The sequence below is a fragment of the Amblyomma mixtum genome, chromosome 5 (genome assembly GCF_055824585.1).
Source record: "Amblyomma mixtum isolate Tamu chromosome 5, ASM5582458v1, whole genome shotgun sequence".
Classification (NCBI taxonomy): Eukaryota; Metazoa; Arthropoda; class Arachnida; order Ixodida; family Ixodidae; genus Amblyomma; species Amblyomma mixtum.
In genome coordinates this window covers 4,339,044-4,357,051 of record NC_143016.1, presented here as the reverse complement: position 1 = coordinate 4,357,051, position 18,008 = coordinate 4,339,044, and the positions used below count along the sequence as shown (strand labels likewise).

Sequence of the window (18,008 nt, the reverse complement as noted above, 5' to 3'; positions counted from 1 at the left end):
CTCTGCTTGCTTGCTTGCTTGGACACGTCGAACCGAGTACAAAATCACTAACCGAGCCTTGCTAGGTGGTCTGGCCGCACCTAAGCTGAGGAGAGCGACACATGCTTAAGCCTCTATAAGGTTTCTTCAGGGGCTAAGTGAGCATGTTTCTACTTTTAAAAGAGGCGCTTCTTCGGAATGGTGACACGCCTCTTATGCGCGAGGAAATCTATGGAACTGTGTCATGGTTCAGCCGCGCCTTTTCGACAGAAATCTCCAGAGATCACAATAGGACAAGCTCTGCCTGTAGCCGCTTTTACGAAAGTGTTTCGAGCAGAGTAAGCTTGCTTTAGTCGGCTTGAATTCTTCGTCACAGCAGCGAGCGGTTGCGCTGCGAGCTTGTGGTCTTGCGGAAAACAGCGGAAGACGACACTGTCGCGGCCGTAGTTGTTCGTGGACACGAACGCAGTGTAGTACCTGTTGAATCTGATTCTCAAGGTCGGCTGACACGCTTTGTACGTCGCAACGCACGCAGTGCGAGGAACAACGCATGCAGCACGAGAAACAACGCGCGCTGAAAGCGCGCTCGGGTGCGCCGAAGCATCCCCATAGAGAAAGATATTGGTAAAGAGCGGACACTCCCATAGGGCCCAGCGGCCCATTTGACTGCAGCGCACCAAGCGGGTGGAGTCTCATAACATCCGGTTTCGGTTTCAACGCGCGCAGTTTGAATGGCTGCATGCGCTGCGCCTCGCTGCCAGGGACGACTTCCGGTTCCGGTTTCAGGGGCGCGCGGTTTGAATGTTAGCATACGCCGCGCCCCGCTGCGCCGTTGGCAGCGTATAATTAAATAGATTTCGAGTGCTTTTGACCAGCCATGAACGCAGCTGCATCACAGCCTTTGCCAAATAAGCACTCCACAAAAGACACCAGGTTTTGAGTGAAATGAGAACATTTATTTTGTGCAACATAAACAAAGCCGTGGGATGCGGAAGATGGTTCCTGGCCTCCTGCTCAAGGTGATCCTGTTGCGGCACCACGGCACACAGCAGGTGTTGCCGACGGGTGGCATCACCTGAAAAATTCGCAAGTATGGTCATTCTCAGTCTCCTTATATTGTAACTCTGTAAACAGTGAAAAGGTGCGAAAGCGGCGAGGGAACGAAATTACGAGCGGAGTAAACATGTTTTTGCGAAACTCGCGTGCTGAACGTCGTTGCGCAAAGTACAATACACATACCCTACTACACGGCAGATACCAATCAGCTTTTTGCAAGCATTTCTACATTCCCCGACGTTATTGTCTACCTTCTAAAACCTAGGTGGACAGCAGAGTAGGCGGTTTGTTCGTGAATATTTCGTACAAAGACGGCCACAACACGGACTACGAACCAGAAGTACACAATGTGTTAGGAGCACTGAGAAATACACGGGTGCAACGTATGTTTTAAGAAGCATAGAAAATTAAACTATCGGCGGAACAGTTCTTGGTTTTCAAGCTCTTTAGAGTTTAGAAAGCCCGACGCGTTGCCTTTTTTTGCCGGTTTTCAAAAGCGCATCCCTGTGTTGTCAATGCACGGGCGAAATGTGCGTTTCCACGAGCGCAGATAACGGACTCTTTCACACGTACTACATACATACATACGTACTACAAGAGTAAGGTTTGAGCTTTTCGTGCGTCATCTTTTTTTTCCACCAGTCTTGAAAACTACGGTCCCGTACTTGCTGCGCGGGAACGGTCGTCTTCGCCGTTCGCCCACTTTCAAAAAAGTACATTTTAACCTTACACTGACAAATGTCACCCATAAGAAGTTACATATTGTCGGGGGCCATACAAAAACGTGACGTCCCGAGAAAGCGCGAAACCAAGCAAAACTAACCGCTAGGCGCAGCGCGTCGGGCCACAGGCCGTGGGCAGGTTTTTTTTTTTTGTTTCTACGCACCGACCGGCGAGGCTGCATCATGCAGCATCATTCCTCCCGCCGCTCCCGCCACGGCGTAGCATGACACAGCGTGCGCGCGCCCTTCACAACTGCGCCGGCGTACTAAGCTAGAGTGCTCGAAATGCAGCGTAATTTTGCATAAAGTGCTTGAAATGTAGCGTACTTTTGCAAAAACAAAACATTCCTTCCTTGACGTTGTCACAAACTGCAAGAATGGCGTGAACAACAGCCGGCTGGCCACAGAGCGAGCGCGCGGCTTCACGAACTGCGGACAGGCAACGGCGGCCGGCGCGGCCGCCTAAATTGCATGAAATACAGCGTACTTCCACAAATAAACATTTCTCACCTTGCCGCCGTCATAAACAGGAGGAGTTCTGTGTCGAAGGGCAAGAGAGACGAAAAAAATTGCGGTCTGCCCGCACGAACAAATACGCCGCACGCTTTCACGCGCACAAAACAGCCCCCACGACGCTCCGTTGTCTGCCACTCGGATGGGTCTGAGCCGCCGCGCCGGCTACCCGCCCGCGCGCGCGCGCGCGTTTAGAGACTGGTGGCGCCATCCTGGAGTTGGAAGATTATCTAGTGGAGGAGGAGGATTGCGCGTCATTTCCTGGGGCCAGATTTCGCCGAGTGTCCGCTCTTTACCAATATCTTTCTCTATGGCATCCCCGGCTCCTCAACATCACGTCACGCTGGCCGACATGGCATGGACGAGGTTTCCCTCTCCGCTGTTCCCCTCTCCTGCGCTCGCGCGGGGCGCGGGAAATTTAAACATCGCGTTTTTAATTGGTGATTGCGCCACTGTTTTAGCCAAAATCGGAAAAATAATTTCACAGACGTGATCAGCAATGACACTACTTCAAAACCCTAGAAGGTTAGCTGATTCGAAAACCGCCTCAGTATCCCTTTAAAGCCCCCGCCCGCTTAGGTCCCATTCTCACATCTTTTCGGTGTGTTTCTCGCGGTGCGTTGCAACCATAGAGTTTCTTACTATTACCTAGAGGGAAAGCTGGCAGCCCGTCTATGGGAGTTTGCATGGAGATCCCTCGAGACCACTTCAGCCACCATGGGCGCTCAAAGCATCATGGGGCAGTGAGCTACCGACTGCAAAACTTCAACTTTTGGCCAGAAGATAATGCAAAAATAAACGCTATTCGATAATCAAGAATGTTCTAACGTTCAATATCCTGTCTGTAAATTGCAACAAACGAGCAGAAAAGCAGTTAAGTGCAAAGTTCGCCCAAAATAAGGGATATGAACACTACAAAAACTAATATTTCGTAATTAACAGCTAGGCGCACTTTTAAAAGTAAATATGTTTTCAAAAAAAATGTTGTTGCTTAAACATTATAAGAGGTTTTTACTGGCATTTCAGAAAAGTGAAACCTTTTATTGACGTCGTGTGTCGTCGCGTTTTCACTACTATGGGTTTTGCACACTGCGTTCGCGCCAAAGTCGTCTGCGCACACACGAACAGCGTTTTCGAAATGAAACGTCTTAGTAGTGCCACTCCGTGTTCCCGAAAAATTACGACTGTGCCGCAACAAGTAGCTCACCGCCCCATGATGCTTTGAGCGTCCATGGTGGCTGAAGTGCAGCGCCGCCAGCTTTCCCTCTAGGTAATAGTAAGAAACTCTATGGTTGCAACAGACTATAATGTGCTGCATCAACATGGAACTGTGGTAGAACATAGAAGGCTTCACAGGAGCAGTTTGATCATGTAGCTTACCGTAGCGGAAAACGGCGCCAATATCTTGTACCGCGGTAGGTGCCCGCGATGAAGCAGAGATTCAGCGACGATGGTAACCAAGGGTAACCACTCACCGATGGTAACCACTCACCGCCATTATCACACGACTGACCAGAAGCAGAAGATACGCTAGGTGGCGGTACGGACGGCGAAAATGCTGTTTTTTTTTACTCCATTGTGGACTTGGGGTGCATTGAGGCCAAGAAACTCCATTTAAAAATATTAGTTATAAGGAGGAGAATCCTTCTTTATCCCCTTTATTCAGTGCAGGGAGTAAGATGGGTCATTAAAAGCATTTTAATCCTTATTGATGGAGTAAATATTTCCACATATGGAGTATAAAGGGTGAAGCCAACCGTTTAAACTACCACTTGGTTTGATTCTTGTTTACTGTGTAAAGTTCCTAGATCAAAGCTGATGTAGATACTTAAAGGGGTAGAGACACCAAATTTTTCTGTTGTATCTCTGGGTTGTAAATAATGCGTAGCGATTCAGTGAGCATGGAACACCATATTAGAAGCATGAACTCGCATTATATAATTAATAATCGTATTATTTGTACCCAGCAGTTTCGGTTCGTAGTTGCCAGGTTTTGCCAGGCTCTTTCATGACTTCAAAAACCAGACAATGCGTTGTCACGTGGGTCCGGAAAGCCGTGACGTCGTGTAGGCATGTCGTCTGCTTGACACGCACGTGGTGCGCGTAAACACGGAGAGCCGGGCGGAGGGCAAGTCGAACAGCTCCGAGTCGGAAAGAAGAGTTTTATTTCGGCGAAGACACCGATTATGAGGAATCGCGGGATGACGCAGACGAGGAAGAAGACGCCGCGGTTCGAACCCCGACAACCACTTCATTTTTGATCCGCTGGCCAGCGATTCCGAAGAGGAGGCAGGCGTCAGGCCCGACGCAGCTCAGATTGTGCCAGCGAACGCCGAGCGTGTAGGCAACGTCAAATGGTAAAGGCGCGTTCACACTAGGCCGACGATCGGCCGATTTCAGTCTGGCGATGGTCGGCGGCAGCGATTTTCGTGCCGTCGGCGCGTCTGTCACACTGCGCAGACGCCGACCGAGCACCAGTCGTCGCCTGACGAGCGCATCGCCGTCGCGTCGCCGAGATAGCAGCCGTCGGCCGACCCGTGTGTCACACTCTGCCGACAACAGCGCCGACCTCACGCCGACGTTGTCCCGTCCCGACAGCTCGACGCTGCTTCTTCGTGCGCGCTGCTCGTCTGCTAGCTCCGTTGATGAAGGCGTCGTGGAAATCGAACTTATCTTAATTCTATTATGGGACGAGTTCGCACTAAAGCGATGTGAAGAGTAGGCCTTTTATTATAGTACAGTCGACTTCCAAAGCGCCGTCAACTGCGGAAGCGAGACCACCTAGGCCTAGCGACGACTAGGGCAGCCTGGGACCAGCGCGCAGTTTAGGCGCGTTCACACTAGGCCGACGGGACCCCGAGGTCGACGCGACAGCGACGCCGACGGTCGCGTCGGCCAACCTGGTCGTTCCCCGACTAGCCAGTCACACTGCACCGACGACGACGCCACAACGTCCAAGCGTCGTCCTAGTGTGACAACGCCGCCGACCAAAACGAGACCCGTTGGCCGACGTGCCTTGGGCATATCGGTGGCCGAGCGAAAACATTCGCCGGCCAAAAACAAGTAGCGAGCTCAGAGCGCGAAGTGCAATCATTATTTAGACAAATAATGCACGCGCAGCAACATTCATCAAGCCATATGGCCACTTGGCCGACGCGCCGCACTGATCGTCGCTTGCGAACTGCCGCCCCACTGCAAGCAGGGACACGGAGCGGTGAGCATCGCTGCGCTGCTCTACCCAAGCTCCGCCCGCAACCGGTGTCGCACTTCGCCGCCGTACAGCAGTCCCTCAGAAAGACTGCTCGAGCAGCGACAAAGCATGCCTGCTTATGTTTCGAGCTTTCGGCAACGGCATCGCTCGCGGGCGCTCCGGGCGACGAGCTCTTCTGCTGCCTGGTTGCCGTGGTCGTCGCTAGACCTATAGCCTCTTCCGCATCGAAGTCGCAGCGGCCGGCGCTTCGGAAGTCGCCTGCGCTATAATAAAAGGCCTACTCTACACATCGCTTTACTGTCAACAGCATCATCTCACAATAAAATAATAGCATGGTAAATCTCCACGACGTCTTCAGCAGCGAAGCGAGCGGGCGCCAGGCGAGCCGGACCGCAACGTCGGACCAGCGGCAGCTGCGAGGCGGTTGTGGCAAAACGTTTGCTCGTATCACAGTCGTTACCTTTGCCAGCAGCTCAGTATTCGTCAGCGATCCTCAAAAATGACACATTTTTCACATTTCTTATCCCAGGGTTTATTATTTACGTCAAGAACACACTTTAGCTCCTTTTTATGACGCCGGCAGACGGGATCCAGGCTGGCCGGCCGGCATGCTCGGCGTACTTCACGTTCGCACAAGAAAATACATAACATCCATGATACTAGAGAATGCTTCCTACATTAGAGCACGGGCAATATGCCTCTGCAAAAGTGGATCTTTCGGCAACGACATCGCCTGCGGCAACGCCAGGTGTAAAGCACCATCGCACTCGCGAGCGTGCAGAAAAAAAAAAAAAAAGACTCGTGAGCACTCGTAACCAAGGTTGCTAGGCCGCGAAACCGCAAAACTTGGTCCCGTACGTCAGAAAACTGTGCAATGACGTAGGAAATACTTGCTTGTGTTTTCTTCTCTGTTCCTACGTCACATTGATGCACTAGCGATGGCTCAGACTTCAAGAGTGAGCATTTTCACAAACTTTAAAATGAAATTAAAATATGTTCTAGACCTCCCTTAAATTTAATACTTCGCTCTTATGGTCCTCACATACAAAGGAAACGTATGGCAGTCTTTTGTACAACCTTGGAATTTGATGTCTCTACCCCTTTAAGGAATGCTGAAAGGTTTCCCAGAAAAACTGAGTGAAGAGATGCAATTTACAATTTTCCACCCTCGGAATTCGAATTTCTCATCGAAATTAGGCAAAGAAAAGCGCAATTTATTTTGGCGAAAAGTGCAGCAGCAGCTTCGAGCCAGCTCGCCCGCCTCGTTGCTGCATGTGATTGGTTGGGCACCTCGTGACGTCAACAATGGCCCGGCTCGGCCGCCGCCGCTGCTCATGAAGCGCTGTGCACGGTGGTTCGAGGCCATTGGTGTGCTTCTTATACGACGATGGAACACATCGAAGGTTACCCGGAGGATCTTGGCGTCATCGCCTACATGTTCGAACCGATTGCAAAGAACAAACCTCTCCAAGAAACGATGCTGGCGCAAGAGGTGCTTTTGACTCGAACGAAAGCGAAATGTCCGCATCTCCACGTATTGGAAATGTCCTTTGGTAGGTACACTTTTCTTGCCAAACTGCATTCAGACATAAAATGAATGAATTTTGAGGCGAGCAAATGTAGTATAGCACTGCTCCACGTAATTCTCCTGATACAATGTAAGCGGGATGCGATCGTTGCCATTTTTGTCTCGCCGCTTGTCGGTGCTGCCGCAAATCTTTTTGTAATCCACACAGAACGTTGGCATGTGCAAGAAGTTATTAGATTCTTTTTGCACGCGAGTTTTATGCTTGCATCGCTTCATGGCCGCTGCATGCCGGCTCGGTTCATCACACGCGTAAAACAGAAGTTCGCGGCGCTTTGGGATAGAACTCGTCAAGGTGACAAATTGAAATTGAAATGTGCGCCTTCCGTTCTGCGTGCCAAGATGGGAGCTAGCAGTAGATTAAAATCCTTATTCAAGCGAGTTGGTTAATGCTGCAAATCCTTGTAAGAATATTTTCATCCGTTTGCGGCCGCCCTTATCGTGCTGTTCTCAGATCTAGTGGCAAGTGATTTTTTCACTAACTCGATGGTCTCGTGCTGCAACCGAGCAGGCCGAATCGGAAGGCTGGCTGTAGCACACGTGGCGCATAATTACATAATATTATTATTAATGTACAAAACCATGCTGCAATTTTTTAAGACTACATGTGTTATTAGAAATGTATTCCTGGCGGTTGAGTGATGCCACTGTAAACACTCTACTTCCAAAACAGGTGTTCCTGCGTCCGCTGCATTCACACGGAGAATGGAAAATGGCGGTGACGAGCTCCTGTGCGCGAATACAGACGGTACTGCGCCGAGTTTCAGTCGAGCTGACTTTGTTGACAGACCCAATGAACGCATTATCGACAGGTTCTCGTGATGCTCTCCATCACGAAAGTGGTCAGCGCATAGCACTGTTGTCTTTGACGGCTTGAAATCCCTTCGCTTCACAGCAGCGACCCACTTCGCGGAAAGCTTTTTTATTTTGCGGGAAATAATGAAAGACCACATCGTTGCGGCCGCTGGTGCTCGCGCAGCCGAAGGCTGCGCAGAACGCCGGCATGATGGGTCCACCGCTTCAGTCGATGCTGCACACGTTTCTGTACCTCACCACTAACATAAAAAAAAAATTAGTTGAGGTTTAGCTCTGGTTAAACCGGGCATTTTTTCGTTCGAAGAAGAAAAACTATGCAAATAGAAGAAAACGTAAGAAGTGACAAAGCTAGACAACTGCTTCACCAGGTGTCGTTCTTGCGAGGTAAACACAGCGCTATTTAGTTAGACCTAAGAGCTTGAAAATCGACAGATAATCTGAAAAACCGGGGCTAGTTAACACTGATACCTCTACGCGTGGGCGAGAGTGTGCGAAATAAAAGCGAACCGCTACCATTTGAGCGAGCTATCGCGTCGAAGAATCCAGCGGTGACATGCATTTATTTCGAAGCGGGCGAGCAGGGCGCCGCCATCTTGTCAACGCAACCCGTAACGTGAACGTAGCGCATGCACGCAACGACACGATACGTGCGTACGTACGCAAGCGGCCCAGCGGTACCGAACGTTCGGCGCATGCGCACTCGCGACCCGCAGCGTTCCTGCGTAAGTAAGCCCGTTCCGTACGGCCAACTAAAAGTGTCTATTCCCAGTTTCCCTCCGCTTCCTCTCTCCACATTCCAGCACATGCGTCGAGAGCGCGCGACTAGGCGCGCGGCGGCGGCGCAGCGACAGTCCTGCCGCCTGGTGGAGTACGGCTGAAACGGTTGCTATGGCAACGGCGCTCCATCTGTTTGACCTCGGCCACCTCCGCAGCTACGCGACGGCTTGAAACCTGGTGCAGTATTGCTTACGCAATAAAACGCACAAATACAGGAACACACAGCAGCTCGCAGCAGCTTATGACACGCATGCAGAAACAAGCATGGTAGCGGAGGCTGCGAAGCGTCTGATCACCAGTATTTACGTCACCACTCCGCGGTTTCTGGTTTCGGCTCGCATCATCAGGGTCATCAGCAGCGGATTGCTAGGTTCCCACATCCACACGAGAGCATCTTAATGAATTCGAAAGACTCTTCAGCTTCCCTTTAAGTTGCTCGGCTGCTAACCCGAAAGACGCGAGTTCGATCCCGGCTGCGGCGGTCGCATTTCGATGGAGGCGAAATGCTAGAGGCGCCCGTGTGCTGTGCGATGTCAGTGCACGTTAAAGAAGCTCAGGTGGTCGAAATTATCCGGAGAGAGAGACAGATCAAAGCTTTATTAATCAGATATATAGGATGAGCCGGCGCAGGTAATGAGTGCCGGCATCTTGGTCCGCGTCGTTAGTCCGGGATGCCGCAAGATCCCGCCGCCTCGCGAGCCCGGCGTGCGAGGGCAGCTTGCGCCGTCGCACTCGAGGAGGAAGGTCTCTCAAGCCTCTTTAGTGGGGGGGGACTACGTCGACAGGCCCATACCATGTGTGATAGAGAATAGAGCTCGTCACGGAGTGGGCACAAAGGATTCATTTTCGGGTCATAGCGAGCAGCCATTGCGGGACACCAGTAGGTGTTCATCTGTAGCTATCGAAGAATGTGTTGGCACGGCCGCTCGATGCAAAGCGCAATGCGCTTTGCATCTAGCGGCCGTGGTGTTGGTCTGCCTTCGACAGCCCCTTTGCCAGTGGAGAGAACTGGCGATTCCTGTTTTTGTAATAGTCAATAATTTCTCGAAACCGCAGAAGCAGTCGGTAACGCTCATCGTTGGGGAGGACGCGGAAGTATGTGCCCGGAGGATAAGTGCTCGAGCAACCGCATTCGCAGCTTCGTTTCCAGGGTGTCCCTGGTGGGACGGCATCCACACGATGCGTCTAAACGTGGATTCGGCGTCTCTAACGCATTCACCTAGCTCTCGCAAGCGAAACGCGAGTCTGAAATGACAACCATGCATTGGGGGTCTGCGAGGGCGATAGCGACCTCTTAAGCCGGGTGGGTGGTGGTGGTGGTGGTGAAAAAATGGCTGAGGCTTAACTTGGTTAACCCTGGTCAGATGCGAAGCATATTGATGGCTAGGCTTGTTAATACATGGCTTTCCTTGGTTGAATACTTGGTCATTTTAATACAACCACTATAAGCCTTCGTCGTGGGGGAAGACAACGGCATGGCTACAGCGGAACGCCGACTAACCCCGAGACGCGCGTTGGGTGGGCGCCTGGATTGCCACGGAAGCCGCGTCCGCCTGCCCGGTGGAGCGAGCGTTTCACCTACACCGAGTGTCGAGTGTGAACGCGCGTTCGAAATGCGCGGGAATGCCGCTCGAAGACATTCCGGTGTCTGTGCGATGGCATCGTTCTCCCTCTCCCAGCGCGTGACGGCGATCTGTCGTGACGTCATGTGTCACGTGGTGTGTCGTCACTGTACCACGTGGTCTGCACGGCGTGCAACCACAGCGACGGCACGAGGTGGACCCTCATCTTCCTCTGTCGTGACGTCATGTGTCACGTGGATGTGCACGGCGCGTAACCACGGCGAAGGGCTGTAGTGTACCTCTAGTAATATGCTTCGCATAAAACTGTAATACTCAGAGAGTTTGGGGGTCACAAAACCCCGCTGCATGGTCGGTATCCTTAGTCCGGGACACCGCACGAGGCCCCGTCTCGCGCCCGCTTTACTAGAGCCTTTGGGACTCCAGTGTGGAGCAGTTGAGGAGGGCAGTCTCCCATGCCTCTCAGGAGGGGGTGGGGGAAGGTGAGGATTTTGAGTATATGCCCACACCATGTGAAAGATATCGCAGATCTCTCCACAGTGCGGGCAGCGCCCATCGGTGGGCATTCACGGCGTGTACGGAGAAGCCCATTGGTTTGCATGTTCTGGTGAACTACGGCTGCCGTGTAGAGGCCCGATGGAGTCGGACTTGCGACGTCACAGTAGAACACGCCGGGTTTGGAACCCCGTTGTGCATGCAGCGCCCGAGCACGCGCTGTCCTCCGCCCTTCGCGTCTGTGTGGAGTCATGTTATGTGTCACGGGTTGGACTGTTGAGGATTTTGCGGGGTCGCAGCGGAGCACCAGACAGAGACGACCAGCGTGGCAGGCTTCTAGTTCCGGACTGCCCGTGCCGGGCGTGCGCGCCCAGCACGCGCTGTTCATCTTTATTTTCCTCTAGCGCGGGAACGCCGATCTCAGCGCCAGCGCCGCCGGGCGCTACAGGGCCCCCCGCCTAGACGGAACGTCGGAATGTGCGCTCGGTAAAAGAAAAGAGAGTAGAAGTGTCCAGTAAGGTCATGTCAGGAGCCGGGAAGAGCTGTCGGGTGGAGTGCGCGGGCTCAGGTGGACGAGCCTGGCTGCTGCGCAATGGGCGAATGATGCAGGGTGTCCAGCTGACAATGGACATCGGGGCAGGAGAGGCCATGATTGGGCCGGCACCGACTGTAGTGCTGCCCGCTGGCACAAGTGTCATCAGTGTCGGAACGTTGCAGCAGATGCCGATGGGAATCTGACGCGCCGAGTACACGATCACAAGCACAGGAGCGGGCGAAACAGCTCCATGGACTGAATGCAGCTGTGCTGCGACAGCAGCAGCTGTAACAGTATTTGGCACAGGTGTGACTGTTGACACAACGGTGAGAGCCGTGACGATGGTGGAGGAAGTTGCGGGGCTCATTGTCAGGTGCTTGGGTGAAGCGGGATCGACAGTCTGGAGCGGTTGGCCAGGGATGATGCGCGTGTGAGCATGGTCGGCTGTAGGTGGCTGCAAAAAGGTTGTTGCAGTGACAGGCCGTGCAGCTGAGACTGCGACATCAGATGGCTGGCTGGCAGCAAAAGACACAGGTGGTGGTTCGACAGTGGCTGCACTACTCGGTGTGGGTAGCTCGACCATGCGGTGCCGAAGGTGGCTCAAGACAGGCACCAAAGCAGACGCTTGCTGCGGCGGTGTCGAGCTGCCAGGGTCAGAATCCGAGAAGCGGTTGACCGTACTGAGGGCTGGGGGTGGGGCCTCGTGGGCAGGCGGTGTGGTCGCCAGGGTAGTGGGGCTGGTATGTGGCATATGCTGCGGTGGCGGCGTCAACCTCACAGCAGAGGCCTGCAGAGCTGTTGGCGGTAGTGACGAGGTAGATGGAGATGCCGGAAGCCTCGGCACGGCGGCTGCCGCAGAGTCGTCCTTGGCTGCAGGAGGCTCTGGCGACAACGCCACTGAAGCGCAAGGAGGCAGAGCCAGAGACGCCGGTAGGAAAGTAGTGGGAGCAGGACACGAGGCGAAGCTCGTGCGGATCCCACCTGGTGTGGCGTCGAGAGAGACAGCCGGGCTGGAGACGCTGGACGGGAGTGGCAGCGATGCGGCGAGGGGCTGCTGAGGCGGGCCGGGTTCTGATGAAGGCTGCGTGGGCGCGAGCGAGGCCGGTGCAGGGCCAGAGGCTGGCGGCGGCGAAAACGGGTCCGCTGCGTCGTAGAGTGGCGGCGGAACGTAGTAGGCGCCGAAGTACGCCAAGACGGCCGCACGCAGCTCATCGTATGGCCGGCCGCCGAAAGCAGAGTAGGTGAGCCGACGCAGGAGGTCGGCCGGGAGGATGTCACAAAGGACTTCGTGTTTGAACGGCTGGATGGTGATGCCGTTCAGGTACATCGCAGCCTCCAGTTGGGCGAACCACCCGCCGACGCCTGCAGGCCGGAACGCCGGGAGCGGCGGGTCGAAACTTGGGTGCTGCCAGTACGCCATGCTGGAACGCCGCTGAGATAGAAGACACGGTTCGCCAGGTCACCACTGTTGAGGGTTTGCGGGGTCGCAGCGGAGCACCAGACAGAGACGACCAGCGTGGCAGGCTTCTAGTTCCGGACTGCCCGTGCCGGGCGTGCGCGCCCAGCACGCGCTGTTCATCTTTATTTTCCTCTAGCGCGGGAACGCCGATCTCAGCGCCAGCGCCGCCGGGCGCTACAGGACCCATAGCCTGTGCCGCCCCAGCTCCAGGATACGGAGTGGTCCCTCTGCAACATGGGGTATGCTTATGTTGAGTCGACTGAGTATCCGGTGTCCTCCACTACGGCGTCCATCGTAGCCTGGGTTGCTTTTGGACGTTAAACCTCACAGGCGAACTAAATTACAGTAGATTCCATCACGAAATGCCACTCTGAATGAATGGCTAAACCGCAGCTACAGTGTCAAAATTACATACCGGTCCTCACACCACTCCTGGCGCTGTGGTACAGTGATTAAGCGATGCGCCTCTGCGCTAGGGCTGGTATGACTGATCTGCAGCGTTTACAGCGTAGCTGCGGTTTTTGCTGCCATCTTGCTGCCAGCGCCATTCCTTTCAGCCCCTGTGCAGACGCTCGTGCCAAGCGCAATGCTATGCATCTGGGGGGCCCCCAGCGCGGAGAGGCGATATTAACCCACCGCGGTGGCTGAGTGGATATGGGCACTCGGCTACTGAGCCGGAGTACGCGGGTTCAAACCAGGCCGCGGGCGTATTTTGAATTCCTGGACAGCTAAGCTCCGCGAGAGAAAATGAGAAGGCGAGTAGGAAATGCGAGCTGTTACCAGCAGTGGACAGTACTCCCCACCCCAAGGGCCGGGAGCCCTTGAGCACTACCACCGCTTGAACGGCAGGGTTATAGAGCTGCGTATCAATGACTCCCACTGCTCCATCGTGTGGGTATTACAACGTGGGACATGGGACATTTGCGACATGCCCACAGAATGTGGGTACGTTAGGTTTGCGGGTTTGTTGCAAAGCTGACACAGGTTGGTGTAGCGGCCGGGATAGATGTGGCCGTACGGAGTGGGGTGTGGGTACGTGTTGGTCTGCAGGCGGTGCCAGGCATGCTCCTGGGCCTTGGACAGTCTTGTGTACCGCCGGGTACCTGTGGCGGGACAGTCGGTAGGCTTATTTCGTGGTAGTTGGTGAGCGTATCCTTGGGGGCACCCTCGGCATGCACTCCTGCCTCTGCCCGGTAGTGTGTTCGCCAAATGCAGCCGGTACAGCCAGCGATGACAGCGCCGCCCACCGGCAGGTAGCAGCCACATTAAGGCTGGTTATAAATATTCATTCAGAACGAGGGGTTGACATCGCCGCTATGGCGCAGTGGATTAGAGGCACGTGTTGCGTATGGAAGGTCGGCCGTTCGACTTCGCTCTCTGTACTGTAATTTTATTGTTTTTTTAATTTCATTTCTTTTCAAATTTTTCCCTTTTAGGTCGCAAATCGTGATGCTTAGTGGCATATAACGCCGTTTAAGAGGATTTATTATCCTTTTTAGGTAAGCCTTTGTGACAATCTTCAGTCACCGTGATCAATTCAGCGTGGTTTCAAGCCATGTGGCTGTGCAGGCTGCAGTTGGCGAATACGCTGCCCGGTAGGCTAATTCGCGGGCGGTGTTATGGGCGAAAGTGCTGCCGGGAAGGAGGGAGTGAACCGAAGCACATACGAGACTAACAAAATTGGGGGACACTTTAGCTCCGCCTGTACGGGTATGACGCGACAGCGGTTCCTCTTGCCCACAGAGACACGGACTGTTTCCTCTTTCACAATCATTGTTATAATGGCGGTGGCGAAGGCAAGCGCGATAGCTGTCCCCTCGGCTACCTCTGTGTCGATTGCGCGTAATGTGCAACTATAGTCGGATACAACTTAAAAACGAAGCGGGCAAATGTCCCTTAAACGAGTCCCCCCCCCCCCCCCCCCCCTTTCAAGCGAATGGTGCCGACAGATTCTCCCTCTTGACCTGTCCCCTTAGGCCGGCTAGTGTGAAATCGCCGGGGGCGGCAGATGAACAGGTCATAACCATGTGGTCATGTAAATCTGCAAATCAGGCTTGCATTTTGCTTACCGTCCTTCTACAAGTCAGAGAGGTATATTTATGGGAATTTAAGGGACCAGGAGGCAAGAACAGATGGTCCGTGCAAGAGCGGTTTTCAGCCACGTTGTGCCTTCTTGGTGAATACCGAGCTCTTGGGAGATGCATCTACCGGTGGAGGTGGTGGCAATTAAGCCGTGTATATTGGGAATAAAAGTGAGCCTCGACCATTCCTCCGGTCGTGTTGACGCTAGCGTTTTCATTCACTTCCATCTCCCCTTTAAACGCTGTTGAGGTGTCCACCGAGAAGTGAGACAGTTACTTCGCCATTTCCCTACCTAAAAAGAAATTTTTCAAAATGCCGGACCACGGAAACGTTCTGTTATTACCTGCGAAATGCGCGCGTGGCCGCGTGCTCTCCGCTCCTTGTAGCTTTGGCTGTGCTTCGCTTCATCCCGTCCTTTCTTCCCCCCCTAATCTAAGCTCTCGTCGCCTGCGCTCCTCCTTGCCCACCTGCGGCAGAAGCTATTGTGTCGATCTGCGTTCACGCATTACTTCCGCGTGTGTCAGATTAGCTATCGCTGTTACCCCAGAGAGGCGTAGGCAGAAAGCGCGCCCGGCCTACTGCCCTTTCCATGTGCAAGCGCCGGTCACACGAGGCTTTAATGGATGTGAATCCCTGCCTGGCGCAACTATCCTAATTTTATTGCAGCGAAAGTTTTAAGTTCATATGTGTAGCACTTATGGCGCGTTCTCACTCGGGCAATCCGCGAAGAGAGCGAGCGGAATCGCCGCCGCGCAGAGATTCCGCTAAATACAAAGCGGAAAGCCCGACCGGCCCAGGACCGATTTCTGCCAACGGAAAAAATTCCGCCGATTCTCATCGATCAATAGGACAGCGAGTAGGTAGTTGCATTCCCGCACGCTTCGGAATGGATTCATCGTTACTGCCTTTTAAAGCGAAAGCTTTACTACTTGCACTTTCAGCCTTTGCCGTGGCGCGGCGGTGCCACCATTGACCTTTAGTTGACCTCTGTGTGACGTTATGTGTGACATCACGCCGAAGAGAAGGGCGACCGACTTGCGCCGTCGCAAGCCGCGGCGGTGCCACCACCGGCGCCCAACTCCTGTGCTCTCCGCTAGGAGCGCAACAGGTACTTTGTGACGTCACGCCGAAGAGAAGGGCGACCGACTCGCGCCGTCGCAAGCCGCGGCAGTGCCACCACCGGCGCCCAACTCCTGTGCTCTCCGCTAGGAGCGCAACAGGTGCTTTGTGACGTCACGCCGAAGAGAAGGGCGACCGACTCGCGCCGTCGCAAGCCGCGGCGGTGCCACCACCGGCGCCCAACTCCTGTGCTCTCCGCTAGGAGCGCAACAGGTACTTTGTGACGTCACGCCGAAGAGAAGGGCGACCGACTCGCGCCGTCGCAAGCTGCGGCGGTGCCACCACCGGCGCCCAACTCCTGTGCTCTCCGCTAGGAGCGCAACAGTTGCTTTGTGACGTCACGCCGAAGAGAAGGGCGACCGACTCGCGCCGTCGCAAGCCGCGGCGGTGCCACCACCGGCGCCCAACTCCTGTGCTCTCCGCTAGGAGCGCAACAGGTGCTTTGTGACGTCACGCCGAAGAGAAGGGCGACCGACTCGCGCCGTCGCAAGCCGCGGCGGTGCCACCACCGGCGCCCAACTCCTGTGCTCTCCGCTAGGAGTGCAACAGGTGCTTTGTGACGTCACGCCGAAGAGAAGGGCGACCGACTCGCGCCGTCGCAAGCCGCGGCGGTGCCACCACCGGCGCCTAACTCCTGCGCTCTCCGCTAGGAGCGCGATTGTGGCGTTACGCTGGAGATTAGGCTCGACTCACGTCGCTAGAAAGCAGTAGCTGCGCCAACCACCAGCGGCTTAACATTGCTTTGCGATCTCGCGCCGTCCGTGTGCAATGGCGGTGCACATGAACGGCGACCTGACTGGATTGGATTAGAATAGATTAGATTACATTGGATTGTATAACAGATGCATCGCCAGTCTAACCACAAGCACCACCACCAGCTGTACCATGGCGTAGGTACGGATATTATCCAAGCTAAGCCACAGCGAATTTTTTTTTCAGCGCGTTCACTGGCCTTAAAGGGGGATGGTTTTTCGCTTCGTCGCACCTTGCCTATAAGAAAACGTACGAGTGATAAATTTGCTTTATATTTTGAGTGACGATTCTGCCGCTTTTAGGCTTAAGAGAAGCGTCGGTTTGCTGACAGTAGTTTCCGTCCCAACAACCGGATGGCTGAACTTACATTGCTTCCATACTCTGAACTATATGCGAGAAATGGCGTAACGTCTACGTTTAGCGTACATATGCGTGCATGCGCTTATGGTACGCAGACAGCATCGATTAACTTCTTGCCACATCTGTCAACGCCGCGAGCTGACGCCGAGCGGAGACGTGGTGGACGGCACATGTGAACGAGGCCGCATTTCGGCGGCTGCGGATTTCGCTCGCTCTCTCCGCCGAATTCCCAAGTGTGAACGAGCCGTTAGAGTAACACGAGAAATGGTTAACCCTGCTCTGAACTCAAGAAAAGTAGCTTTCACAGCGAAGCGGAAAAAAATGGTAGGTTTTGGCGTAGTTAAACAGAGTAGGACATGCGAAAGCACTTGAGGAAACACAGCATCACAGGAAATGCTATCGGCAGCCATGCATTGACAGAGCAGCTGCACAAGGCCTTCGCCACTGGCACTCTTTCAAAGGCTGAGACTTCACATATACCTCATGTTTTTCAGCTTTGCTAGTGAAGTAGTGCTTTGCTGAAAAGGGCGCAGTGAGCTTGAGAGGTGGTACCCAAAGCCGTGCTGGCTGCGCTCTTGCTTTTCTCAGCATGAAGAGCCGGTTTAACCATTCATCCCCTCTCCCAGAAGGTGCGGGTGAGGGAAAACCCGGCGCAAGCCCAAGCTGTGCATCCCCGATTCTAGGAGTGATGGCGTTCAGAGAAATATCATGCAAAGCCAAAAAGCGCTCCATAGCGCACACATGCAGCACAGCTCTCGTCCAGTTTGGAACAATACGCAACACAGCATAAACATTTTTTTGTCAATGGCATAGCATCCCCATTTTAACGTTGAGAGGTGAAAACAAAAATGGCAAAAGGAAATATGAAAAATCCAGCTGGCAGGCACAGACTGTAGAAATCGTCTGCGCTACTCCTAAACAAGAAAATCACCGCATCGTGGAGTGCACCGAAGACTTGTACTACAG

General features: G+C 53.9%; 1 long non-coding RNA gene across 1 annotated transcript; it reads right to left on the bottom strand.

Moving 5' to 3' along the window:
* Positions 1–913: 913 nt before the first annotated feature.
* LOC149341189 (uncharacterized) lies at positions 914–2,564 on the bottom strand. Its single transcript, XR_016282627.1, has 2 exons — positions 2,268–2,564; positions 914–1,054 (listed from the first exon to the last, which is right to left on the bottom strand). It is a non-coding gene; the product is annotated as an uncharacterized LOC149341189 (long non-coding RNA).
* Positions 2,565–18,008: the final 15,444 nt, after the last annotated feature.